Below are 27,569 nucleotides of genomic sequence, written 5' to 3' on the forward strand. Positions count from 1 at the left end.
AGGCTCTGATGCATCAACTTGACATCATCTTCGGCCACCATGCAGACACTGTGCTGCCCTAAATTAGAGATTTTGTTGCCGTGGATGATGGAGGCTAATGGTCCTTGAATCTTCATCACGTGCCAAGCGTGCGTTAACTCGTTCCATCCTTGCAACAACCCCATGAGGAAGGTCGTGTGGATATGCGTCCTTCAGAGGTAAGGTAACTGCAGTCCAGGGAGGTTACAGTCCCGGGCCCAGGGTCTCAGCACGAGTGGGGCTGGGGTTTGATCCTTGCCAGCCAGCCTCCAGTGTCCGCTCCTAACCCACCACACTGTTATCCTCGGTAGAGTTTATGGTGTAACATCTTCCAGGGCTCATGTTTCACAGCCTTCTGGTCAACTACTATGATTTTTTTGAGATTTATCGTCTAGTTTCTGAATTACCCGCAAGCTGTTTTTCCTTCCCAGTTTAATCTATGTTAAGAGCAGACACTCTGTTGTAGGAATGTTATTCTTAACTAGACTGTCTAGTAAAGTTTAGAGCTGAGAAAAAAAAACAGCATCATTTCAATTTGTTTATTAAGTGGACATTGGAGGTTTAAAGTCATGGCAAAGTGAAACATAGATCATTAATGGAATTCCCAGTTCTCATGCCGCTGTTTGCGTATTAAGTGGAGAACTGTCTACTCAGCTTTGCCAGTGGAGTCATTTTTGCCAGTGTCTTTACGTTGGGCCATGTGAGTCTTATGCCATGACTTCAGGGCCAAGCCTACAGTTTTAGTGCCAATTATGAGTAAATCATTTTTTGTTTGTTTTTTAGTGTCGGCTTTACTGATGTATAATTGGCATACAATAAACTGTACATATTAATTTTTTCAATTTGTATTATTATTATTTTTTTAATGTAATTATTTTTCTGTGTCGAGTCTGAGTTGCTGCCCGCAGGCTCCAAGGAGCTCATTAGTCAAAGCACACAGGCTCAGTTACCCTACAGCATGTGGGACCTTAGATTGCTGATCAGGGAATCGAATCCGTGTCCCCTGCATTGGAAGGTAGAAGCTTAACCACTGGACCACCAGGGAAGTCCTTGTATGTGTTTATAGTATACGGTTGGAGAAGTTTTGATATATGCACACACCTGTGAAACCACCATCGCTATCAGGATAGTAAAAACATCCGTTGCCCCCAGAGTTTCTTCCTGCCCATCTGTAACCTCTCTCTCTCTCTCACCCCTCTGGACCCCCACCCTACTGATCTGCTTTCTGTCACTACAAATTATCTGCATTTCCTCAAGTTCTACATAAATAGAATCATTCGGTGTATACTGTTTTTGTCTGTTTCCTTTCACTCAGCGTACTCCTTTGAGATTCATTCATGTTGTTGTACACATCCAGAGTTCATTCCTCTTCATTGCAGAGTAATATTCCATTCACCTGTGGATGGACATTTGGACTGTTTCTAAGTTTGAGTTATTACAAACAAAGCAGCTATAAACATTCATGTATCAGTCTCTATATGGACAGATGCTTTTTTTCCTCTTGGCTAAATACCTGGGTGTGGGATTGCTAGTTCAAATGGTAGGTATTTAAGTTTTTAAGAGATTGCCAAGCTGTTTTCCAAAGCATTTGCATTGTTTTTCATCTCTACTAGCAGTGTATGAGAGGGGTCCAGTTCCTCCATGGTATGGCCAACATTTGGTATGGTCACTCTTTTGAATTTTAGCTCTTCTAATGGGTCTGTAATAGCACCTCATCAGCTCTGTGAAAACTGTGAAACCCTAGTACAGGGATTGTAGGTTTAATTTGCATTGCCCTGGCAACTAATGACGTGGGGAATTTTTCTCACGCTCATTGGCTACCCACGTATCTTCTTTGGTGACGTGTCAGTTCAAATCTCTTGCCCATTTAAAAACTGGGTTATTTTCTTAATGAGTGAATTTCCTAAGTTTTTCCCCTGTGTTCTGGCTACAAGTCCTTTATGAGGCTTATGCTTTATGGAAACTTATTTTCAGTCTGTACCATTTTCATTTTCCCAACACTGACTTTTGAAGAGCAAAAGTTCATTTTGATTAAGTCCAATTCATCAGTTTTTTCCTTTTGTGGATTGTGTTATTGGTGTCATAACTATGAAATTGTTGCCTAACCCAAGGTCACGTAGATATTCTTAATTCTTGCTTTCTCCTAGAAGTTTTATAGTTCTAGATTTTACATTTAGATCTACGATCCATTTTGAGTTCATTTTTGTATATGGTGTGAGGAATGGATCAAAGTTCATTTTGGGCACATGCATAAACAGTTTTGAAAAGATTGTCCTTTCTCCGCTGAACTGCCATTGTACCTCTGTAAAAAAAACAGTGATTTCTCTTAGTAGCAAATATGGAATTTCATCAAAAGCTTCTTCTACATCTATTGAAATGAACATGTAGTTTTTTTTCCATTCTGTTAATCTGGTGAATTAGGCTAATTTTTGATGGTTAAACCATCCTTACATTCCTGGGCTGAACCCATTTGGCTATGATATAACATTTTTTTATACATCATAGATTCAATGACCTAAACTATAAATTGGAATTTTTGTATCTGTGTCCAGAAGGGATTTTGGTATTTAGTTTTCTTTACTTGTAGTGCCTTTGCCTAGTTTTGGTATCAGATTAATGCTAGCCTCCTAGAATGAATTGGAATGTACTTTTTGGGAAGATTTTGTATAGAATGGTATTATTTATTCTTTAGGTATTCGATAGAATCTACCAGTGAAGCCATTTAAGCCTGAGGTTTCTTTGTGGAAAGATTTTTAACTACAAATTCTATTTATTTAATAGATGTAGGGCTAGATAGATGATCAATTTATTCTTGAGTTTAGTTTTGGAAATATGCATATTTCAACTAACTTGTCTTTTTATCTGAGTTGTCAAATTTGTTGACATAAAGTTCATAATGTTTTCTTATTATCCTTTTGATAGCTGTAGAACCTGTAGTGATGTCACCTCTCTCATTGCAGATATTAGTAGCTTGTATCTTTTCTTCTTTTTCTGAATAAAACAAGCTAGAAGTTTATCAATACTATTTATCTTTTCACAAGAACCAGCTTTGTATGACTATTTCATTGGTCTTCTCAGTTATATTTGGCTTTCTATTTTACCCTGATCTTTATTATGTCCCTTTTTCTATTTACATCAGGTTTAATTTGCTCTTCTTTTTCTAGTTCCTTAAGGAGTTCTTTCTTCTTTAGTTAAATTTGCATCTAAGTACTGCTATAGCAGATTCCACAAATTTCAACATGTTGTTTTTAATTTTCATTCACTTCAAAATACTTTCTAATTTCTTCTTTTATTTCTTTTTTGATACATGGCTTATTTGGAAGCACGCAATGTAATTTCCAAATATTTGGTGATTTTTCACTCATGTTTTTGTTAGTGACTTCTAATTTAATTCCATTATGTCAGAGAATCTACTTTATATGACTTAAACCTTTTAAAGTTTATTGGGATATGTTTTATGGCCCAGAATACAATGTATCTGGTAAATGTTCTGCATGCACTTGAAAACGATGCATATTCTGTTGTTGTTTGGTAGATTGTTCTATACAAAAATGTCAGATCAAATTGTTTGATAATATTGTTCAAGTCTTCCATATCCTTGTTGATATTCCCTATATTTAATAAATTATCTGACTATAATTTTGTATTTTTCTGTTTCTCCTTGCAGTTCTATCAGTTTTCACTTCATGTATTTTCAAGCTCTGTTATTAGATACATGAACTTAAAGAACTGTAAATCTTCCCAAAGAACTGATCCCATTATTTCTTCAAATGCTTTCTTTCTGTCCCCGTTTTTCCCTAGGGTCTCCAATTATGCATATATTAGGCAGCTGCTGTTCAACAATAGAGATGGCTCTTTTCATTTTTAAAAATCATAATAACTATTTTACTGCTTATATTTGGCTTTCTAGTCATTGATTTCACCCTGATCTTTATTATGTCCTTTTTTCTACTTAAATCGGGTTTAATTTGCTCTTCTTTTTCTAGTTTCTTAAGGAGTTCTTTCTTTCGTCTTTTCCAGTAAGGTGCTTAACATAAATTTGCATCTAAGTACTGCTATAGCGGTACTTGGAGAAGGAAATGGCAACCCACTCCAGTTCTCTTGCCTGGAAAATCCCGTGGACGGAGGAGCCTGGTGGGCTACAGTCCATGGGGTCGCCAAGAGTCGGACACGACTGAGTGACTTCACTTTCACTTTTCACTTTCATGCATTGGAGAAGGAAATGGCAACCCATTCCAGTGCTCTTGCCTGGAGAATCCCAGGGACGGAGGAGCCTGGTGGGCTGCCGTCTAGGGGGTCGCAGAGTCAGACACAACTGAAGCGACTTAGCAGCAGCTTAATCTAACATATATACACATCAGTATATATCAGTCCTGGGTAAGTTTCAACTCATTGATCCCCCCCCCCCTCAATTATGGATCCTCTTTTCTGGCTTTTTCGCTTATCTAGTAATCCTTGATTAGATGTCAGACATTGTAATTTATTTTTTACCTTGTTCAGTGCTGAGTAATTCTGTATTCCTATAAAGATTCTTGAGCTTTCTTCTGGAATGTAGTTAAATTACTCAGAAAAGATCCTTTTGTATATTAATTTTGAGAATCGTCAGATAGGACCACAGCAGCATGTAATCCAGTGCCACTATCCCCCTACTGGGGCAAGATCTTTCTGAGTACTCTGTCCAATTCCTCTTGAAGTATGAGGTTTTCCAGACTGGCAAGTGGAGACAGGCACTGTTCCCAGCCCCATGTGAGTGCCAGGCACTATTCCTGGCCCAGCTTGACTGCTGGGCACTGATCCTTCTAACCCTCCCAGACAGTTCTTTTACTGGTCTCAAGCAGTTTTCCTCACACGCCTGCATCAAGCAGCACTTAGCAGGCATCCATAGCTTTCTCCTCTGGTCCTCTGCCCTGGGAACACTGACACTTCGGTCTCTCCAGACTCTCAGCTCCATCTCCTCAACTTGAAGACCCTGCCAAGCTCTGCCCAGGCTCCTCCTCTGGCACCACGGCCTGGGGACTCACTTACATCATACCTCTCACCTTGTTTGTCTTCAGCGCCATTCATTGTCTGACGTCCAACGTCTTGAAAAACACTGTTTCAAATATTTTTCTGGATTTCTGGTTGTCTCTGGCAGAAGAGTAAATCAGCTCCATTCCATCTTAGACAATGGAGCCAATCACTTTTACACACACAGAATAAGTTGGTTACAAGGTCACAACCACTTTCTCTCAATCTTTTTAACGTGAAATATGAAACTGTTAACATAAAGTTATATGACCCATCAATTGCACTCGGGTATTTACACCGGTGACATGAAAATTTATGTTCACAAAGAAACCTAAACACATACCAAGCGCACAAGTGCCAAAAGGAAAAAACAAATTGGATGTTGAAATTTTTTTAAAAAGTGTGCTATAAACATTATCATCAAGAAAGTGAAGACAACTCACAAAATGGGAGAAAAATGTGAAAATCAAATATCTGACACAAGACTTCTATCCAGAACATATAAAGCACTCTTACAACTCAACAACAAAAAGGCAGATACCCAATTTAAAAATGGGCAAAGGATTTAAGTAGACATTTCTCCAAGGGAGATATACAAATGGCCAACAGATGCATGAAAAGATGCTCAACATCTTTGGTCTGGGAAAAGCAAATCAAAACCACAGTGAGATACCACTTCACATCCACTAGAATGACTATGATACAAAAGACAGACAATAACAAGTTTTGATGAAGATGTGAGGAACCTGGAACCCTCACACATTGCTGCTGAGATTGTAAAATGATGGAGCCATTTGGAACACTGTTAATCATAGTTCTTCAAAAAGGTTAGACATAGAGCAACCACATGACATGACACAGAAATTCCACTTCTAGAGAAACAAAAACATACATCTCCACAAAAACTTGTACCTGAAAGGTTCATAGTAGCATTATTCATCACAGCCAAAAAGTGGAAATTTCTCACAAGTCCACCAACTGATTACTGGATAAATAAAACATACTAGGCCAGCAAGCACGTGTGCTGCTACTTCAGCTGAGTCCGACTCTTTGCAAACCCACGGACTATAGCCCGTCAGGCTGCTCTGTCCGAGGGGATTCTCCAGGCAAGAATACTGGAGCGGGTGGCCATGCCCTCCTTCAGGGGATCTTCCCGACCCAGGGGTCAAACTCACATCTCCTGAATTGGCAAGCAGGTTCTTTACTGCTACCGCCACCTGGGAAGTCCCAAAATGTACTATATCTATACAATATTCTTGGTGACGAAAAGAAGTATTGATTCGTGATACAACATGGATGACCCTTGAAAACATTATGCTAAGTGAAAGAAGCCAGTCACAAAAGACTGTGTATTGGGTAAATCCATTGATATGAAACTGTCCACGATAGGCCAGCTGTAGAGACAAAGTAGGTTAGTGGTTGTCGAGGGTTGGGGGTGGGGTGTGCAGGGAATGAGGCATGATTGTTAGTGGGTATGTTGTTTCTTCCGGGGGTGATGAAGATGTTCTAAAATTAGATTGTGGCCATGGTTGCACAACCCCATAAGTATAATGGAAACCATGGAACTGTGTACTTTAAACCATTGTTTAAACATACCAGTTACATACCAGTGTATGGTATGTAAACTACATCTCAATGGAGCTATTTAAAACCTGCACAGCACCTTTATTCATAATAACTCATAACTGGAAAGAATCCATGTGTCTTCTGATGGTGAATGGTTCCACAAACTTGGTACATCTGTTCCACGGAATACGACTCAGCAAAAAAAGGAATGAACTATTAATATATCCAATAACCTGTATGAATCTCATAAGAGTTACGCTATGTGAAAAAGCTAGCACCAAAAGGTTACATGCCATTTTTTGTTCGTTGTTCAGTCATTAAGTCCCATCTGACTTTTTGTGATCCCATGGACTGTAGTCCTCCATTATCTCCCAGAGTTTACTCAAACTCACGTCCATCGAGTCGGTGATGCCATCCAACCATCTCATCCTCTGTCACCCCCTTCTCCTCCTGCCCTCAATCTTTCCCGGTATCAGCGTCTTTTCCAAGAGTCGGCTCTTCGCCTCAGGTGGCCAAAATATTGGAGCTTTAGCATCAGTCCTTCTAATGAATATTCAGGGCTGATGTCCTTTAGGATGGACTGGTTGGATCTTGCTGTCCAAGGGATTCTCAAGAGTCTTCTCCAGCACCACATTTCAAAAGCATCAGTTCTTCGGCGCTCAGCCTTCTATTGGACGCATTATGTACCACTCTCGAAATGACACAGTGATAGAAATGGAGAACAGACCACCAGGGTAAGGAGGAGGCTGGGGTTTGAGAGATCGGTGTGGCTCTGAAGACAACGAGAATGTTCTGGACACAAGACTATATCCTGGCTATGAAGCAGCACTGTGGTCTTATAAGATGTTTCCATGGGGGAATCAGTGTAAACAGTACGGGGATCTCTCTGAATTATTTCCTACAACTGCATGTGAATCTACAATCAGGTCAAATTTCAAAGGTTTTTTTCATTTTAAAAAAGTACTAAAAGGGAGATAAATTAGGAGTGATATTTTCAGAACAGGTGAGCTCAGACTCACATTTCTGATCTGCAGCTTGGTAAATAAACGTGGTAATGAAAGTAGCTACAATCCAGATGGGAGAACTTATCCTTTTTTGTTTGTTCACTTTTTTTTTTCCACTTGGAAGTAATTTCACTTACAGAAAAATTGCACACGCATGCAGAATAGTATAAAGAACACTGTGAACTCTGTACTCTTTATCATATTCACTGATGATTAACATTCTCCCCACTTGCTCTGTCTTTGTAGGTAGGTAGCCATACTGTGTGTGTGCGTGTGCGTGTGTGTGTATTTGAAGCATGACTCTTTCTCCCTCAATAACAAAGTACCTATTTTCTAAGAATCGGGGATATTCTCTTATACACTAGAGTATGTTTATCTACAGGACACTTATCAATTTCAGGAAACTGAATAGAGATACAAGACTTTAAGATTCAAGGTCAGATTTTCATCAGTTGATCCAGTAATATCCTTGACATTATTCCCTCCAGTAGAGGATCTAGCGTGGGGGTCACCTATGGCATTTCGTTGTCACTTCTCTTTTAATGTGAAATGCTTCCGCTGCTTTTGTCTTTTCATGAAAGTGACTTTTCAAAGGCTCACCATTTCTACTCCTGTTTTTAAATAGAATGTAGACACTGCTTTAGGGGAATGGCAACCCACTCCAGTATTCTTGCCTGAAGAACTTCATGGACAGAGGAGCCTGGTGGGCTACCACCCACGGGGTTGCAGAGAGTCAGGCACGACTGAGTAAGCATCGTGCACATAGTGGCTTGTGTTTCGGTAGGTGTCCAGGGAGAAGAGCCAGCACTTCTGCAGAGCCTCTAACTCGAGATATCACAGGGTCCCTTCCGGAGCTGGGTGCTTCAGCTGCCTCGTAGCCTCTCTAGCAACTTTTGTCCGTGTGCCAGCTGGAAATGTTTGCCAGGCCTTCCTATTTGGAACTAGAGGTTCCCAGAGCCACATACCTTCCATTCCTATTCACCATGATGAATAAAGCAAAACTGAAGACACGATTATTCTGTAAATTCCCAAACAAGAAGAGGTTGACCTGACGCTGATTTTCAGCAGCTCTATAATTCCAACATTTAGCAAATGCTGGTAACAAACAATCAAGGGCCCTCTTCCGTAGCGGGCTGTAGATCAATTGCTTTTCTAAAGAAACCAGGATGAATGCGACTTAAAGTGACAAGGACACGACAGGAACAGAAGCAAAATCTGTTTAAGGGAAACTGAACCCACTGCTATCAAGTCAAACTCTGCATGGAAATAAGAGAACCGGGAACTCTACGCAGGGTTTATTCATAAGACCCAGTGCAGGGGCTTACGAGGAGGAGATGGTCCTATATCTGCGGTAACTGGCTATTCGCATCCACTGGACCGAATCTGGGAGGGGAGTGGGCTCAGGTGCCGATTAAAGCACCAACATCTGACACGTAGGAGGCTCCGCTCAGCCAGGCTGCCAGGGGAGAGCAGGTCTGGGGCAGGAACAGCTGTCCACACGCCTCATAAGCAGCATGCCCTGCCGTGACCGTGGTTTTAGGGCTGACAGAGTTGCAGCCTAGAGTCTTTTGGACAATCTGGTTTGCTTGCTTCTTATTCGTTTTGATAGATTGCTTTCTTTCTAATTACTTGCCTCTGTCCTGTCTCCGCCCAGCCCATGGCATCACTCCCCTCCCCTCCCTGGACTTTGGCTACACCCTCCTAACTGGCCGGCTAGCCAGCCGCTCCCCTCTCCGAGGGTCTCCTGCTGCCAGGTGCATCCTGAAGTCCCGCCCTGATGGCCCCACCCCTGCTTTATGCATCCCTCTGAGGAGCATGGCTTCCAAATCTCTGGACTTACAGGTAAGGAAGGACATGACAACCCACTCCAGTATTCTTGCCTGGGAAGCCCCCCACACACAGGAGCCTCCGGGCTACAGTTCGTGGGGTTGCAAAGAGTCAGACACGACTGAGCACCTGATCATGAGCAGACCGAGGGAAAGCATCACCCAGGGTCACACGGCCGCTCATCCACCAGTGTCTGCCCCACGCGGGGCCGCGTCCACACCACCTGGCTGCCCGAGCTGCTCTCTGCCGGGCCCTCGGTGAGCCCCGAGAGCCTCACGGCCGGCCTGCGGCTTCCGTCCCTAGCCCCGGACGTCAGCAGGGGGAGCCTGGACCAGCTGAAGCGCGGTGTGCAGCAGCCCCCTACTCAGACCCTGCTCCCGGGGGCGCTGCGTTCACAGAGCGCACAGCCAGAGCACTCACAGCCCCCCACGGCCCTCCAGGGGACCTGCTGCCACCTCCCAGCCAGGGCCCCGTGTCCTCCGCGTGCTCCTCCGGCGAGCCTGGCCCCGGCTGCCCTTGGCCCCGGGACGCTCCCCCATGCAATCTGTGCAGCCTCTCACCTTCCAGTCCTTTCTCAGATGTCATTTTCTCGGCGAGGCCGCTTGGCCATCCTTCCAGAGCCCTGGTCCTTCCCTGCATGCACGCCCGCCCGCCTGCCCACACACAGCATCTCTGAACACACCAAGCCGAGCACAGACGTGTCCACTGGGCTGATCGTCCATCTTTCCCCACCAGAGAGCCAGCTCTCCAAGAAAAGAGATTTGTGGATTTTTGCTCCTTTATGTATCCCCCGACCGATGCTTAAGAATGATGCCTAGCACAGAGAAGGAGCTTAATAAACATCTGCGGAAGTTTTATACTAAACTGATCCAAAATCTCTTCATTCCCCTTTGCAACCCTGTGTTCCAAAATAAACTATTCAGGGTCTTGCCAAACCCACCTCCTAATTTCCAGCCTCTATACTTTACCCTAGTAGTCTGCCTGGAATGCCTCCCATTCTCATACATGTTGGGGGAAGTTCAAATACAATTCCTCCCTGAAACTTCCCTGGATTCATCCAGATGGAAGGACCCCAACCCTCACATCACAGGAATTGATTGAACTCTATTGATGTCTATTGTTTGGCCCCCTGATGCACAGAACTGACTCATTGGAAAAGATCCAATGCTGGGAAAGACTGAAGGCAGGAGAAGGGGACGACAGAGGATGAGATGGATGGCATCACCAACTCAATGGACAGGAGTCTGAGTAAACTCTGGGAATTGGTGGCAGACAGGGAGGCCTGGCGTGCTGCAGTTCATGGGGATGCAAAGAGTTAGACACGACTGAGCAACTGAACTGAACTGATTGATGTCTAAATGCCCAGCTGACCTGGGACTCCTTAACGCAGTGTTCACACCCCAAAAGGCAGGTGTTCAATAAATACAGACTGATTCAATCTAACATCAGTGCTACACTCTGGACATTGATCCCTTTCTTACAAAAACGCTCATATCATTTTAAGCAATGAACCAGAGAAAGTTTACGTGGGGAACACAACCAGGGGTCAAAGGGCAGAGGCTGGGCATGGAGTGGGTGCTTTTCTGAAGAAACGGGTTTATGCAACTTCAAGTGACAAGAAAGGTAAGGGAACAGAAATGATCCATTTAAGGGGAAGAAAAGATGGCAAAGCTCCTGAAGCATGTTGGAAGGCATTCTGGGGAGCGGTGCACGCAGGGCTGTCAGGGCTGATTAAACCGTCTGCAACCCGTTTCCAGAGTCCACACCATTCAGCTGAGCACAGTCGAGATGCCCACGTGCACCTGGTGGTGAGCTCAGAGGTCACTTTCCCTTGTTTGGTATGTGAGGCCTTTCCAGAGAGAACTGACCCCTTCCCAAAACTGAGCTGTCTCCTCCAAAAACACCTTACGGCCATCTGTTTATTTGGGCTACATTTAATAGAAACACTCGGTTTTGATCCCTGGGTCGGGAAGATCCCCTGGAGAAGGGCATGGCAACCCACTCCAGCATTCTCTCCTGGAGAGTCCCATGGACAGAGGAGCCTGGCGGGCTACAGTCCTCGGGGTCCCAAAGAGTCAGACACGACTGAGCGACTAAGCATGCATCCATGTTAATGTCAACGGTGGGATCAATTATCTGAGTAGAGGTTTTGTATACCTGTTTTATTAATAGGTTTATTCTTAGGTGTATGACATACGAAGTCTAACTTAATCCTTAATAGAATGGATTTTATTAGAGTAATTTTTTCCAATTTTTAAATTGAAGTATAGTTGATTTATAATGTGTTTATTTCTGTTGCACAGTTCATGATTCAGTTATACATATACATAATCCTGTTTTTAATATTCTTTTCCATATGGTTATCATAAAATATTGAGTATAGGTCTGTGTGATGTACAGTAGGACCTCATTGTTTATCCGCCCTATATATAAAAGCTTATATCTGTTAACCCCTATGTTCCACTCCATCCCTCCCCCAACCCCCTCCCTCTTGGCAACCACCAGCGTGTTCTATTTAGTGTAGTTCAAAGTTTACAGAAAAACTTAGAAGAAAGTACAAAGAGTTCCCGTGTTCTCCCATTAGTAACATCTTGGTAGGGTCATTACCACTGAAGAGCCAATGTCAATGTACTATTAAAGTCCATAGTTTACATCAGGGTACACTCTTGGTGCTGTACGTTCTGTGGAACAAACATATAAGGATATAAATAAGCTATGGTTTTTCCAACAGTCATGTACAGATGTGAGAGTTGGACCATAAAGAAGGCTGAGTGCCAAAGCATTAATGCTTTTGAACTATGGTGCTGGAGAAGACACTTGAGAGTCCCTTGGACAGCAAGGAGATCCAACCAGTCCATCCTAAAGGAAATCAACCCTGAATGTTCATTGGAAGGACTGACGCTGAGGCTGAAGCTCCAATACTTTAGCCACCTGATGTGAAGAGCTGACTCACTGGAAAAGACCTTGATGCTGGAAAGACTGAAGGCAGGAGGAGAAGGGGGCAACAGGGGATGAGACGGTTGGATGGCATCACCGACTCGATGAACATGAGTCTGAGCAAACTCCGGGAGATAGTGAAGGACAGGGAAGCCTGGCGTGCTGCAGTCCATGGGAGGAGCTGGATACAGCTGAGCAACTGAACAACAACACGTGCTTGTTACAGTATCACGCAGAGTAGCTTCACTGACCTAAAAATCCTCTGTGCTCTGACTCATCCTTTCCTCCACCCAACCCCGAGCAACCGCTGATCTTTTTACTGTCTCCGTAGTTTTGCCTTTTCCAGAAAGTCACAGCGTTGGAATCATAGAGTCTGTAACTTCTCAGGTATATGATATTTTCGGTAACAGCGTCAGCGATATCACTTTTGCCAAAATGTTTTACAAAGAGGCGGTGCCACTTCACACTCCCATCATCAGTGTGAGTGCCTGCCACACCGCGTCCTCAGACTTGACACTGGCTCAGTCTTCTTAATTTATCCATTCTGCTTGGGGTTTAACATCTCTCTACTACTAACAGCAGACTTCCCTGCTGGCTCAGACAGGAAAGAATCTGCCTGCAATGCAGGAGACCCGGGTTCAATTCCTGGGTTGGGAAGATCCCCTGGAGAAGAGAATGGCAACCCACTCCAGTATTCTTATCTGGAGAATTCCACGGACAGACGAGCCTGGTGGGCTACAGTCCATGGGGTCACAGAGAGTCGGTCACAACTGGGAAACTAACACTTCACTACTAATAGCAATATCTGCTACTATTAACTTACATTTTCCTAATGACTAACGGTGTTGAACACCTTTTCTTATTCTTTTTTGCCATCCAATAACCTCATGCTGAAGAATTTGTTCAAATATTTTGCCCACGTTTGCTTTCATTCTTAACTGGGTTGTTTGTCATCTTCCTATTGAACTGTGAGAGTTCTTTACAGATACGAGTTCTTGGTCAGAAACATGCTTTGCAAATATTTTCTCCGAGTCTGGGGCTTGTCTTTTATTTTCTTAAGTGCCTTTTGATGAGAAAAAGATTATATTTTTTAAAATTTTATTTATTTTTAAATTTATTTATTATTTATTATTTATTATTTATTATTTATTTATTTATTTATTTATTATTTATTTATTTATTATTTATTTATTATTATTTATTTATTATTTATTATTTATTATTTATTTATTATTTAATAAATAAATTTATTTATTATTTAATTTATTTTTAAAAATTTATTTATGGCCATATGGCCATTGTGGGTCTTCATTGCTGCGTGGGTTTTTCTCTTGTTGCAGCAAGCTGCGGGTGCTCCTTGTTATGGAGGGTGGGTTTCTCGCTGCAGCGGCTGCTCTTGTTGGGGAGCTGTGGGATCTTCCCGGACCAGGGATCGAACTCGTGTCTCTTGGATTGGCAAGGGGATTTTTTACCACTGAGCCGCAAGGGAAACCCAAAAGTTTATAATTTTGATGAAGTCTAATTTATTAAATTTCTTTGGTAGCCTGTAATTTTTTTTTTTGTATTTTGTATTTTTTTTTGTATTTTTTAAAATTATAATCTTTACCAACCCTGAATCACTAAGATGTACTCTGTTTCTCCTAGAAGTTTCTATAGTTTTCACACTTAAAGTTAGGTCTATGGCCTATTTCAAGTTCTTCCTTTTTAATATGACATGATATGGGGGCTGAGATTTGTTCTTTTGCAAGTAGCTATCCAATCGTTCCAGCACGAGTTGTTGAAAAAATTATATTTTCCCACTGAAATAATTTGTCACTCTGTTCTAAATCAGTTGACCACATAGTTGGGTCTATTTCTGAACTTGCTAATCTGTGCCATTCCTTTAGTTTTCTATTTTCATAGCAATACTATATTGTCTTGATTACTGTGGCTCTATCATTCTTGAAATCAGGTAGTCTAAGTCCCTCATCTGCATTCTTCTTTTTCAAAGTTGTTTTAGCCACTCCAGGTCCATTGCATTTCCATATAACGTTAGAATCAGTTTGTCTACTTCTACAAACAGGCATGCTGAGATCTGACTTTGATCACTGAACCTGCAGATCATTTGGGAAGAACTGCCATCTTAATGATACTGAGTCTGATAACATAGGAGCATGCTGTGACTCGTCCTTTATTCAGGTCTTTCAAAATTCCTCTCAGCCACGTTTGGTAGATTTCATTGTTCAGATCTTACGCATCTTATCCAGAAGCATTTCATGCTTGTTGATGCTTGATTACTTTAAAAAAATTTTCTAGGTTATTTTAAAAAATTAATTAATCTTTGGTTGTGCTAGATCTTCATTGCTGCGAGGGCTTTTTCCAGTTGCTCCAAAGTATTGGAGCTTTAGCTTCAGCACCAGCCCTTTCAATGAATATTCAGGAAGGTTGGTTGATTTCCTTTAGGATGGACTGGTTTGATCTCCTTGCTGTCCAAGGGACTCTCAAGGGTCTTCTCTAGCACCACAGTTGGAAAGCATCAGTTCTTCGGTGCTCAGCCTTCTTTATGGTCCAGCTCTCACATCCATACATGACTACTGGAAAAACTGTAGCTTTGACTAGATGGATCTTTGTCAGCAAAGTGATGTCTCTGCTTTTTAATATGCTGTCTAGGTTTGTTATAGCTTTCCTTCCAAGGAGCAAGTGTCTTCGAATTTCATGGTTGCAGTCAGGGTCTACAGTGATTTTGGAGCTCAGAAAAATCCTCCTTTCTAAGTTTGAATCTGCATCCAACATTTTATCCTTTGTACTTTCAATGTTGTGAAATACCTTAGAGAGTTCTATTAATGTGATTGGGGGAAGGGCTAGGCTCACTTCCTGTGTGACACTTTCAACCATTTTCCTCAAGCATGTGGATAAATCACTTTCACTAAGCTCCTCTGCCTGCCCCTCTAAAGTCCTAAATAGCAGCCGTGTCCACATCCCCACTTTTGAGCCTTTAAAAAGCAGAGAACCTTCTCTGGCTGAAATGAGGCAGAAGGGGAGGTGAGAGAGGTTCAGGGCATGGAAGGACCACACCCACACAGCAGGTTTGGAAAACCACACGGGGCCACGAGCCGAGGAATGTGGGCACCTCTGGTTGACAATCAGGAAGAAAACCGGCATGGAGGATGCTCAGAATGCACAGAACTGCCCATCCAAAAAGGATGGACTTTACTGCATGTAAATTACACCTCAGTAAACTTGACTTTAAAAAGACCTGAAACCCATTTCCACTGTCTGAATTTTAGAGACAGGTCGCTCAGTGGTAAAGAATCTGCCTACCAATGCAGAAGACGCAAGAGACGGCGGTTCAATCCCTGGGTCAGGGAGATCCCCTGGAAGAGGAAATGGCAGCCCACTCCAGTATTCTTGCCTGGGAAATCCCATGGACAGAGGAGCCTGGCAGGCTACAGTCCATGGGGTCTCGAAGAGTCGGACACAACTGAGCGACTGAGCAATACAAAGAGGTGAGTCTGGTGTTAGAAGCTGACCCAACACACATCACACCCTTGGAGCAGGGCAGCCATGGAGGTTCTCCAGCATCTCCAGGTGGCAGCCCTGCTCCCACCTGCTGTAACCAAGCTCCTGACCTCCTGGGCAGGATACAGCCCTCTCTCCCTACCACCCCAGCCACAGGAGCAAGAAGCCAGGGGCCCTGGAGGCATAGACATCAGCCGTCTATGGTCCTAGGAAAGGGGCTTGTGTGTGTCTAAGGAACAGTTCACCTCATTCACTTCTATGACACCAAACAATGGCAGGCTGATGGATACCTGATCTCTGATGCCCCTGCTCCTTCAGGAAGCAACTACCCCGCTTATATGATGAAGACAGAATCACTGCTCGGCGGGCTGTTCCACTCCTCATGCTTAACCATCGGCAGAGACACCAGACCCGCAAGTGTAAGTGCGGCGCTTCCTGGAGATAGGTCATTAGGTGCGGGGTGGGAGTTTCTATGCCTCTAAGGTTTAAATCCGGCTGACCTAAGTGGGGCAGAAGGATTTCAGCTGAGCATGAACTGAAACGGGTGCGACAATGGCTTGGATCACCTATGTTCACTCGTTTCCTTTCTCCCAAGTCAGCTCCTTTAGCTCAGGGGTCCTGAACCCCTGGGCCATGGACACGTACTGCCTTGTGGCCTCTTAGGAACTGAGCCCCAAAGGAGGAGGTGAGCAGTGGGCAAGTAAGTGAAGCCTTCATCTATATTCACAGCTGCTTCCCATGGCCCCCTCATCACCCCCCGATGGGACTGTCTAGTTGCAGGAGAACAAGCCCAGGGTTCCCGCTGACTTTGCATTATGGTGAGTTCTGTAATTATCTCATGACACATCACAATGTAATAAAAACAGAAATGAAGTGCACAATAAATGGAATGTGCTCGAATTCTCCCCAAACCATCCCCCAGCCCCCACCCTGGGCCGTGGAAAAATTGTCCTCCATGAAACCAGAAATTGTCTTCTAACTTGCCCTGCGTCAGAAAGACTGGGGGCTGCTGCTCCAGTTGAAAGGATGTGTTAAAGACAAGTATTTCTTGAGGCGCGTGTGCAGACCCCTATTAAATCACTGCTGTCCCCCTGGCATCCCAGAGGCTCAGAGAAGGCCAGCCTCGCCCATCAGGTCCCCTGGGTTGGCTGTCATCATGCAGCACCGCCTTGCTTGGGTGCATGCAGCACCGGCCTCTCTCCTGAGCCCAGGGGTCCTGCTTGCCATGTGATGCTGTGCTTCCTGACGACAGGGAACGCTGCCTGCCCTCTTCCGCTGCTGCCCCCAGCACTTGGAACACTGCCTGGCCCATAGCAGGGGCTCAGGAAAAGTGTGTTGAATAAACAAATGAGCTCAGGGATGGATGACTGCAATACTCAGTAAACAGCTGCAGAGGTGAACATGTCCAACCAGAGAGACTCAAACTGCGGTACAGTGTCTGAGTGACAAAATTCCTGCCTCTCTCTCGGGTAGGAATCAAGGAAGGCTTCCTGAAGGAGGCGGTATTTGATTAGGCCTGGAAGGAATCTCAAACGGACGGGTAGCCGAGCCGGAGGTCACACAGCTTGTCCTGAGGCTCCTGCTGGCGCACGTTCTGGTGATTAGAGCGTGAGGCATATGTGGTTTCCTGCCCCAGAGGGTCTGCGACCCAGCTGGGGAGGGTGACTTGCACCAGGCCGCCACGACGAACACGTGATGGGCGAGCGCACAGGCAAAAGCGCCGGACGCTGCGCCAGACAGACCTGCCCCGGGCAGGCAGGGCGGGAAGGCTTCCCCAGGAAAGTGATTTGCACTGAGATCTCTGGGGTAGGGGCAGGGGAGGAGGAAGGGTGAGCGGCAGGGTGAGCGAGCTTCCCTGGCACAGATGGGGAGCTGGCCGCAGAGGAAGCACGTGGGCCTCTGGGCGTCAAGGCCCTGCCCTCCCGTCACCACCGGAGCCGATAAACCAGGACGAGTAAGTCCATGTCACAGCTAGAGAGCTAGTGACAAGCGAGGAAACAACAGAGCCCCAACAGCAAGGTCCTACTGCGTAGCCCAGTGCCCATGATAGACCATAATGGGGAAGAACAGGAAAACAAATCTACACGTGTGTGTGTGTGTGAGTGTGTAACAGTCTTACGTCCTGTACAACAGAAATTAATACAACACTCTAAATAACTATCCTTGAATAACCACTGGAAAAGTCAAAGCTTTGAGTGTATGGACCTGTGTCGGAAAAGAGATGTCTCTGCTTTCTAATACGCTGCTTAGGTTTGTCATAGCTAACCCTGACTGAATTCATTGGAAGCACTGATGCTAAAGCTCCAGTACTCTGGATGTCTGATGTGAACAGCAGACTCACTGGAAAAGACCTTGAGGCTGGGAAAGGCTGAGGGCAGGAGCAGAAGAGGGAGACAGAGGATGAGATGGTTGGATGGCGTCACTGACTCAATGGACTTGAGTCCGCACAAACTCAGGAAGATAGTGAAGGACAGGGAAGCCTGGGGTGCTGCAGTCCATGGGGTCACAGAGAGTCGGATGCGACTTTGGCGACTGAACAACAAATTCTTGAATAAAGTAAAATTTTTTGAAAAAGCCTTCTTGGGAATTCCCTGGTGGTCCAGGGTTTAGGACGCCACTTTCACCGCAAGGGGTCCAGGTTTGAACCCTGGATGGGGAGCTACGATCCCACAAGCTTCAAGGAGTAGCCAAAAGTAGTGATAATGAAAATAAAAGGCCTTCTTCCTCTGCGCCAGGTGACAGCCTCCCACTCAGAGCCCTAGCAGCCCCCACCTGCAGACAAGGGGCACGGGTGGACGGGTGGTGTTGGTGGCCAAGAGCCACTCAGTGGTCAGTGCCGCGCCTGCCTCCATGGCCCCACTGGGAGGCCACTTATTGGACTAGGAGGAGGACCAGGGTCAGGGAGGGGAAACGTGGGGGGCTCAGAACCGACATTCTGAGTCTGAGTCTCAGGGAGGCAGGCTGGGGCGCGCGGGACCCCTAGTCACAACAGCGATGGCAAAGTGCCGCTCTGGGGAACCTCTGCTGCCGTGGTTCAGTCTAACATCATGTCTACAAAGACGAGGGCTTCCCAGGTGGCTGAGTGCTATGGAACCCGCCTGCCAATGCAGGAGCTGTGGGTTCGATCCCTGGGTCGGGAAGATCCCCTGGAGGAGGAAATGGCAACCCACTCCAGTATTCTTGCCTGGAGAATCCCATGGACAGAGGAGCCTGGTGGGCTACAAAGAGTGTAGCCTGGGGTCTGAAAAAGTGGGACATGACTGAGCACGCACACACACACACACACACACACACACACAGAGTACAAAGATGAAGGCCTCATCTGGATGGAGGTGTTAATATCTTCGGTTGGAATATCATCTTCTCATCTCTTAAAAGTGATTTCCTTTCTAAATTTTGTTTACTAGTTTTTGTCTCTCAGAGGTCTCATTCTCAAAGAGACCGCACAGGTCTGACATCACAAGCGGCCATGGATCTTTCTGAAACGTCTTTTAGAAAACGACTTACCCCACTACGGAAGCCCACATTTGAACTCATCCATTCCACAGAGTTACTGAGCCCTTCCTCGGATTTGTGCCCTTTCACAGTCCATAAACCAGTCATGGGTTTATCTGCTTTCTTGGCTATTTTTTTCCCTTCTAGAATCTTCTTTCTCTTAAGTCCTGCGCCTCTCTTAGTATTAAAGATTATCAGCCGTCCTTGAACGTGGTTAAATATTCACTTTCACTTAGACTTCTGACCTAGACACTGAAAGCTAACTTTGCTGCCTTCAACTAAGTAAAGAGAAAGCAGCAGGAAAAAGGTCGATAATTTTTGGTTTCCAGAGTGAAAGAAAATATCCTATTTTTTTTTGTATTGATAACCTGCTAGGTACTCTTGTTTAAAATTTTTGTTTTACTGAAGTATTGACCGACAGTGCTGTGTTCTGTTAGGTCCTGACATCCACACACAAGCTGGACTTGGAAAGAATCAGTCCCGTTCTTCATGGGACCCTTCCTCTCATCACCGGCCACTGTCACCCTCGGCCAGGATGGGGGCCTTCCTCTTTCCGTTCAACACACCAGCCCTGGAGGGGGGCTTCCTGCCCCCGGGCTGGGGGGGTTACAATCTTCGGTTCCCAAGCTGCGCGGGTGGAGGGTGGCAGAGCCCCCCACTATTGCAGAGCCAGCATCTAGACCCACCCTTCCTCTCCCCTCCCCAGGCATGCGGGCACCCTGCCTTTTCCTCCTTGCCCAGGTTCAGAACTTTCCAGCTCTGGCTCAGACACCAGTATTTCCACCCCCACAACCTTCTGTCATCGCTGGTCCAACACATTCTTTTAACCCTGTTTGTGCTGGTTTTTTTTTCTCTCAAGCAACATCTGCCCCCAGGGCATGTGGATACTCTGATGCCTTTCTCTGCACGCCTCTTCTTCTTCGAAGCCTTCTTGGTCGAGCGTCAACCCCCACAAGCTCCTGCCATGGTTTTTGCACAACTGAACTTTGTGAGTTTTTTCCCAACCGCTCCTCTCTGTCGGGACCCCTGCTGAAGGTGGTGGATGAGCTTTACTTTTGTGGCTTGAGAAGCACTGCTCCGGAGTGCCTTTCTTCCTGGAAACGGCTCTCGAAAAGTGAGAATTCGAAGGAAAGGAGAGAAAGAAAGAGGCTGTTTCCTGAACCTGCGTGTGCTCTGGACCGATTGCTGTTAAGGGTCAGGGGGACACTGCAGAGATGGGGCTGGAGTCCCCTTGCCTAGAGGTGGGGATAGATTCTGCAACAGGTTTCAAGGTGGGGAAGAAAAGGTGATCATAATATTCAGGCAAGATATACCCCCGACAAGTCCTAAAGTCCAGGGATATTGTTAACGCATCTAATACTACCTTTTTGTTTGGACTATAAATAACTTCAGTACACCAAGAGATGCTTCTATTTAAACCAAATTTCAAATTGCTCTGAACCATTTTCCTTTTATACGTCACTCCTGTTAATCCCATCCCCAATACACAGATAGAAAATCAGAAATAAAGTGAGTGGATAGAGAATAAGACAATAACCCACTTGTCAAACTGTCCCAAAAAAAGAGCCAAAATGAGATTACCAATTAGAATTTATCAAATTGATTCACAATCCTTGACAGAGGGAACATACGTTCTTCATGCTGGCAGCCTAATAGATGTCAACTTGTCCAAGGAGGAACACTGCCTGAAAATGCTTCTGAAATTTTTTTTGGTTAAAAAAAATCCCATTTAACACACAGGTAATAGAAGAAAACTTGATTTCAGATCATCAAGATCTGATTGTCACTTGAGTCCTCTGTTTAGCCACATTGCTTCACTGTATGTACTTAAATACACAGCAGGCTAACAATTTCTTAGAACATTTCAGAAAGGGCCATGGCCATGTGTCAGCCTCTAAATGACTTGGTCTGTGTTACTAGAACTTGGCAACCTGTCACCTCAGGGTGGTTATCACACGACCACAGATGCACGCAGTTGCAAATAGCCTCAGGGGACTTGGTGGCTTACTCGCTCTTAAAAATTGGGGGGGGGGGGGGGGGAGGAACTCCAGTATACTGTTTACTTAACTGTATTATCATTTCCAACCTTTTCTGTGAAGCTTCATAACCTTTGAGACAACTCATTCTGTCTTTGCTTTCCAAACTCCTCCTGTTTCAAGGGGATCCTTTTTCAAAGTTTACTTGTGGTCTCTGAATTAAAAGTATAAAAGAAAGTAGATCAGAAGAGAACTCACCACTCTTTTTTATTTGCAAATCTCTTTGTGTATGTGTGTGTGTGCTCAGTCGTGTCCGACTCCTTGTGGCCCCATGGACTACACACTGCCAGCCTCCACTGCCCATGGAATTTTCCAGGCAAGAATACTGGAGTGGGTTACCATTGCCTCCTCCAGGGGATCTTCCCCACCTAGGGACCAAACCCCTGTCTCTTGTGTCTCCTGCATTGGCAGATGGATTCTTAACCACTGTGCCACCTGGGAAGCTCCACAAATTTCTTTAAATAAAGCAAAGTAAAAGCAGTCAGATGGGAACTATATTCAATCTCCTGTGATAAAACATGATGGAAAAAAATATTAAAAATATATATATATATGTATGTGTATATATATGTGTGTATATATATATATATTTATATATAAAATTGAGTCACTCTGCGGTACAGCAGAAATTAACACAATACTAAATGAACTCTACTGCAATAAACATTTTTTAAAAATTAAAAGCCAAGCAATGAGTGTGGCATCTGAACACAGAAGACAAACCTCTGCAACGCTTTCTCTAACTTCTCCTGTGTGTCTTATCTTCACAACTGGAGAGCCAACAGGATCCTTGCCCTGTTAAATAATAGCACATATCCCAACTCACAAAGATTTAGAACACAACTCTTTCCTTCTGAGTCCGTTGTTTAGAATGAGAACGCATGATCTTGCAGAAAGAAAGAGCATTTCATTTAATGAGCTGCTCGGGGCATCCCGTAGAAACCCTATTTCATGCTTAATATACCCCAAATCCGGGCTTCCCAGGTGGCACTAGTGGTAAAGAACTCTTCTGCCAATGCAGGGGACATAAGAGCCGGGGATTCAGTCCCTGGGTCAGGAAGGTCCTCTGGAGGAGGAAATGGCAATTCACTCCAGTATTCTTGCCTTGAGAATCCCGAGGACGATGAGCCTGGAGAGCTGTGGACCACAGAGTCGCAGAGTCGGACACGACTGAAGCAACTCTGCCCCAGATGGAGTGATGTCATGAACAGAGTCGTCTGAATGGCGGCCGCCACCTTTGTAACACCTACCCCGCGGGAGCCACGAGTGGGAGTCCAGCAGGCGTGCAGGAGCACGCCCGGCTAGCGCGGGTGGAAGGAGGGGTTCTGGCCATCTGGGTGTGAGGGACGTTGCAAAATGCCAAGGGGAAGTCCTCCAGCAGGGGTGGGGAGGCCCCTGCTGGACTTCTGAGTCCCCCCCCAACTAGCTCCCAACCAAATCTGAGCACTGTGAAAGAAATCAACAAATACTCTCTGAATTCAATTCTGTTCATGTCTTAGCGGTCCAGGGAACAGGCACAGTCCTCCATCGGCGTCCTCAAGGATGGTCCCAAGCCCCCCAGGGGGCAACACCTGCCAACCGTGCTCAAGTGCCTTAAATAGCACACTGTAGCATTTGCATACAGCCTACACATGTCCTTCATAGACTTTAAATCACCTCGAGATTACCTGCAATGCCTAATACCACATGCATGCCATGTAAACAGTTGCGATACAATGTAAATGCTATGTAAATAGCCATTGGCAGGTGGCAAATTCAAGTCTTGGTTTTTGGAACTTTCTGGAATTTTTTTCCCCTCGAATATTTTCAATCCATGGTTGGTTGAATCTGGGGATACAGAATCTGTGGATGTCGAGGTCCTACTCAGGATACAGGGCGAGCCGGGCAAAACTGTCTGTTCTCATTGAGTTAGACTCAGTGGAAGAAGACTTCATTCAGCCTGCATTTCCAGAGACCCTCCAAGGAAGAGGAACAACTGTTTTCAGGGTCTGGGGATACCAGAGTAAGGACAAATGCTAAATACATCACCATCAAAACCTGAGCACATGGATTTCCCTGGTGGTCCGGTGGTTAAGACCCCACGCTCCCAGTGCAGGGGGCCCAGGTTTGATCCCTGGTTGGGCAACTACTGAGCCCGCGTGCCGTAACTGCTGAGGCCAACGCACCTAAGAGTGTGCTGCGCAAGAGAAGGCACCGGAAGGAGAAGCCTCCATGCTCCGCATCGAGAGAAAAGCCTTCACAGCAACTAAGACCCAGCTCAGCCAGGGATGAATACATAAATAAACAAAAGTTTCAAAAAAGAATAAGTAAAGAAAAAATTGTTTTAATAAAAGTGTATATGCAGGGTGGGGGACGTGCTTCTTTCCAAAAGCCTTTGAAAAATCATCCAGTGGTCAGAGCCAAAATAACACAGGTACCAGATCCGGGTAGGTGGTATAGGCGTGCTTCTTTAGACCCTGGCTGGGCGAGAGTGGCTTCTTACATGCCACAAAGAATCTTCACCTGCACTTCTTTGCCACCACTTTTGAACCTCCCAACCCTTCAAAGAGGTGGAGCGGAGCGGAGCCCCATTTTGTGATGAAAAATCAGCGTCTAGAGAGGGGGACAGAGATCCCCTGGCCCAGCGGGTGTCCCTGAAGGGACACAAGTCAAACCTCGTGATGACCTAGCACCTCCTCCACTCTGTCAGACTGCTTCTCTGACACGACCACAAAACAAAGGCAGCTCAGTGACCAAAATAACGTATACTAGGTCTGACTTAGTAAGGAGTACACTCTCCATCTTTTGAAGCACATAAACCCTTCCCCAATACTGCTACGAGAAGATGCCAGTTAAATGTTCTAGAAGCAAAGAACGAACACCACTCCAAATAACAAGCCACCCAGACTGGGTGAGGTCTGTTCCCCACTGGACAGGTCACTGCGTGTAAGTGACAGAAATACTGGGAAGAAAAAACAGGTTCTGTGAAATCTGGCCCGCTGGGACATCAAGGGCTTTCCCTGTTTGGTTCCTAACCTTAAAACTATCTTCACACCAAGTTGGAAATTAAAATTCTTTGCCTAATTTTCCCCAACCACATGGCCTTAGAAGTGAGCTAGCCTGTTCTATGTAATTACTAACATGTAACAGACACAGCACATGTCTATCCTACAAACAGAAACTATGGCATTACTTGAAGTGTCTATGAAGCCTACACCAAGCCACCAAAACCAGAAATAAAAACAGAGGCCTTCAAATTCCCAAAAAGCCACATCCTCTAACTGCAGTGGAACAAAATTAGTACAAACATTCACCCCAAACGCCGGTCACTTGGAAGTTAAGACATTCTGCCGTTAAGGATATATTCATTCACACACAGACAGAAAGAGGAAATGTGGCATGTTTAAAATCTGTTTACAGTAAGCAAAGAAATGTTTTAATAGAAGTTTTTAAAGATGATTCCTTAATCCTTATAAAAACAGATGCTCACAGACAACACATCCGAAAAAAATCATTTAACCACAACCATTTAACCACAAGGTGTATGGCAAAAATAGATTCCCTTTCTGCACCCCAATTTCACCTTCTTTCAGCTCATTTTTTATATTCTGGTATAAAAATCAGCTTCATGAGCAGATTCACAGTTGCCTTCCCCAATACTAAACACAATACCCCAGGGCAGCTAAAAACTCAGTAAATATTTATAGAATATATGAATTTCAAAATGTACATCTATTAAAGAATTGGCTTAATAACTATTCTAAGCATGATGAAATATATGATATAGACACAAACACATTTATTCACATGGAAAGATTTTCCATAACCCAATGCTTAATAAAGAAGCTTATACAATCGTTTTTATAGATGAAACACACTTTTTTCTTCCCTCTCTCATGCTCTCTCCCACACACACACACCATGTTTAAAAATCTGGGTACAAGTTGGACAAACAAGAGCTAGTAACAAGAATTACTTTATGATTACGAAATAACTTTTACACATCCAAGGTGTGAGGAGAGGGAAAACGTTGCTTTCTGTGATCAATTAATTTGCTGTTGCTTCCAAGTTGTGTAGAAGTTTGTCAAGCTCCCCGCCTGGTCCCTCAGTGACCAGTGAACCACTCAACCTGAACCATCTCCTCCAGGGTATCACTGTCCTGGCTGATGGCAGTTCTAGACCTGGCCTACCAGCTCTGCGAGCATCTGCTTGATATTCAAATTGGAATTAAAACAGCTAAGAGGTAGCATGACTCCTGACTTGTCAGCGTCTGTATCTTAAGTGCCTGTTAAGTGAAAACATTTCTCACAGTCATATTAACTAGTTTTAAATTACGTGGAACCAGCCTGCCGTAAAGAAAGGAATTTCCTAAAGGACACTGACACAATCCAGTTTTCAGAACTTAAAAGTGAACGTTATCCACATTTAGCTTACTTTCAGAGACATGAACATAGATATAACTGTGGCATTGCAAGGTAATAATTAACCCTCAAATTGCTAGTCTGTAGGGCAATAGAAGTAAAGACTTCAATATTTCAGTCTGGAAAAAAATGAGTAAATCAAACCTCTTATTTACCTGTGATGACAACGTCTTGGTCCTGGGCTGCTCCGGCTACAGACTGTTACTTCCCAGAGGAGGCAGGGCCCTCCTCCTCCGGCCTTGGCGGCAAGAAGGTAAAGGTTCTCCCCAACTCTCCACCACCTTGAAAGAGGAAAGTCACCGTGACCCTGCGTCTTCAACCGCTATGGTGTGGCAGGGTCCTCCCAGAAAAGCCCAGCCCCGCCTCCCTGCTCCACGCACCCCTTCCCAAGCAGCCCGGGGGAGGAGGGGACGCCCGGGTTTGGGGAGGGGCGGCGGGGACTAGGGGTGGGCAGGCGGCCGCGAACTGCCCAGGGCGCTCCGCGAAATCCAAACCAGTATACAAGCCCGGACTTTTCTTAGAAAGAACCTTGACGTTTGCGGCGCAGCCACCAGCCTTCAAACTTCACAAGGCAGGACAGCACGGGTGTGCCGTTGTTCCCGGTTAGGCTGCGGAGCGCGTAGGGGCAGAACCAGCCCTCCGGACTTCCGCCAGGACAGCCGCGCGCAGCCGGGAACCCGGGGACACCCGGGCGCGGGCGCCCAGCGCCAGACCCGCGGGCCCCGGGCTTGGGAGGGCCGTCCCGCGGCGGAGGCTGCCCTGGGCTCGCCCGGCTCGGCCCGTCCAGGTCTCCCGATGGCCCTTAGGCGCAAAGTGGGGGCAATTCCTCAAAGCTGAACTAACCCGCGCGTGTCTCTCCCATCAGAGCTTAGCCGCCGGGCGCACGAGGGTCAGTCTGCCGGACCTCGGGCCACCTGACCTAGGGGATCCTCGGAGGTCTCGGAAACGCCCCCAGTCGGGGACAACCAAACTCGACCGTGTAGAAGGAAGGGCGAGCCTGGTGCTCCCGCCTGGAGGGCCTTCTCTCCGGGGTTGGGGACAACCTGAGCACCTAGTGTCTCTGAGATCCCAGACCTCGACCCCTGCCCAGGCCCCAGTCACAACCGACAGCTGCGGACGCCGGGGCTCCAGGCAGGCCCCGGGCGCTCGGAGGGAGGCCGACCAAAGGGAGGCCCCCTGGGCCCCGGGATCCCCAGTACTAGCCAGCTGCGAGAGCCTTCACCCCGCGCCCCGGGGCCCCGCGCATGCGCCACCCGGCCCCTCCCCGTCCGCAGCCGCTCAGAGGGGGAGCCCGGCCCCCGGACCCCCGCGCGCGCCCGCCCGCCCGCCGCCTGGCACCTGGGGCCGCGCGGTCCGCCGCCTGCCGGTCCGCCGGGCGAGCGCGCCTAGGGAGGCGGCGCCGGGCAGGGCGCTAGCGGCCGCCTCCGCCCCTGCCGCCCGCTGCCCCCGCCGTGGGGCCGTCGCGTCCCCTGCCCCTGCCCAGCGCCGCCTCCCGGCTCCCGTGCCAGCCGCGCCCCCGCGGCACGCGCCGCCCCTCTGCCCCCCGCCCCGGGCCGGGAAGCTCGGGCGGCTAGCGAGGGGGGGGGCTCCTCCAGGAAGCCCCGCCCCCGGCCCCACCCCGCGCGGGGACACAGCCCCCGGACGGCGGGGCCCGATTGGCTGCCCGCGGGGGCGGGGGTGGGGCCGCTCTCGGCTGGGGGCTGCCCACCTCCTGTCCCACGGCGGCAGCGCCAGCGGGGAAACTGAGGCCGGGGCGGGGGTGCTCGGAGGTTCAAGGTCAC

The 27,569-nt window shown here is 46.3% G+C and overlaps 1 protein-coding gene across 3 annotated transcripts in view; it reads right to left on the reverse strand.

Annotated features, from left to right (window-relative positions):
• Nucleotides 1–27,352, reverse strand: part of PPARA (peroxisome proliferator activated receptor alpha) — a 71,356-nt gene extending 44,004 nt beyond the window's left edge. The window contains exons 1-2 of one of the 3 annotated variants that reach the window (XM_043881086.1): nucleotides 27,127–27,352; nucleotides 25,944–26,069 (exon numbers count right to left, since the gene is read on the reverse strand). The gene's annotated coding sequence lies outside the window, so the exon portion shown is untranslated. Of the gene's footprint in view, nucleotides 1–25,943; nucleotides 26,070–26,316; nucleotides 26,608–26,631; nucleotides 27,098–27,126 lie in introns of those variants that run through there. The other 2 variants (XM_043881087.1, XM_043881088.1) reach the window with 2 other exon arrangements.
• Nucleotides 27,353–27,569: the final 217 nt, after the last annotated feature.

This window comes from Cervus elaphus, chromosome 22 (genome assembly GCF_910594005.1).
Source record: "Cervus elaphus chromosome 22, mCerEla1.1, whole genome shotgun sequence".
Classification (NCBI taxonomy): Eukaryota; Metazoa; Chordata; class Mammalia; order Artiodactyla; family Cervidae; genus Cervus; species Cervus elaphus.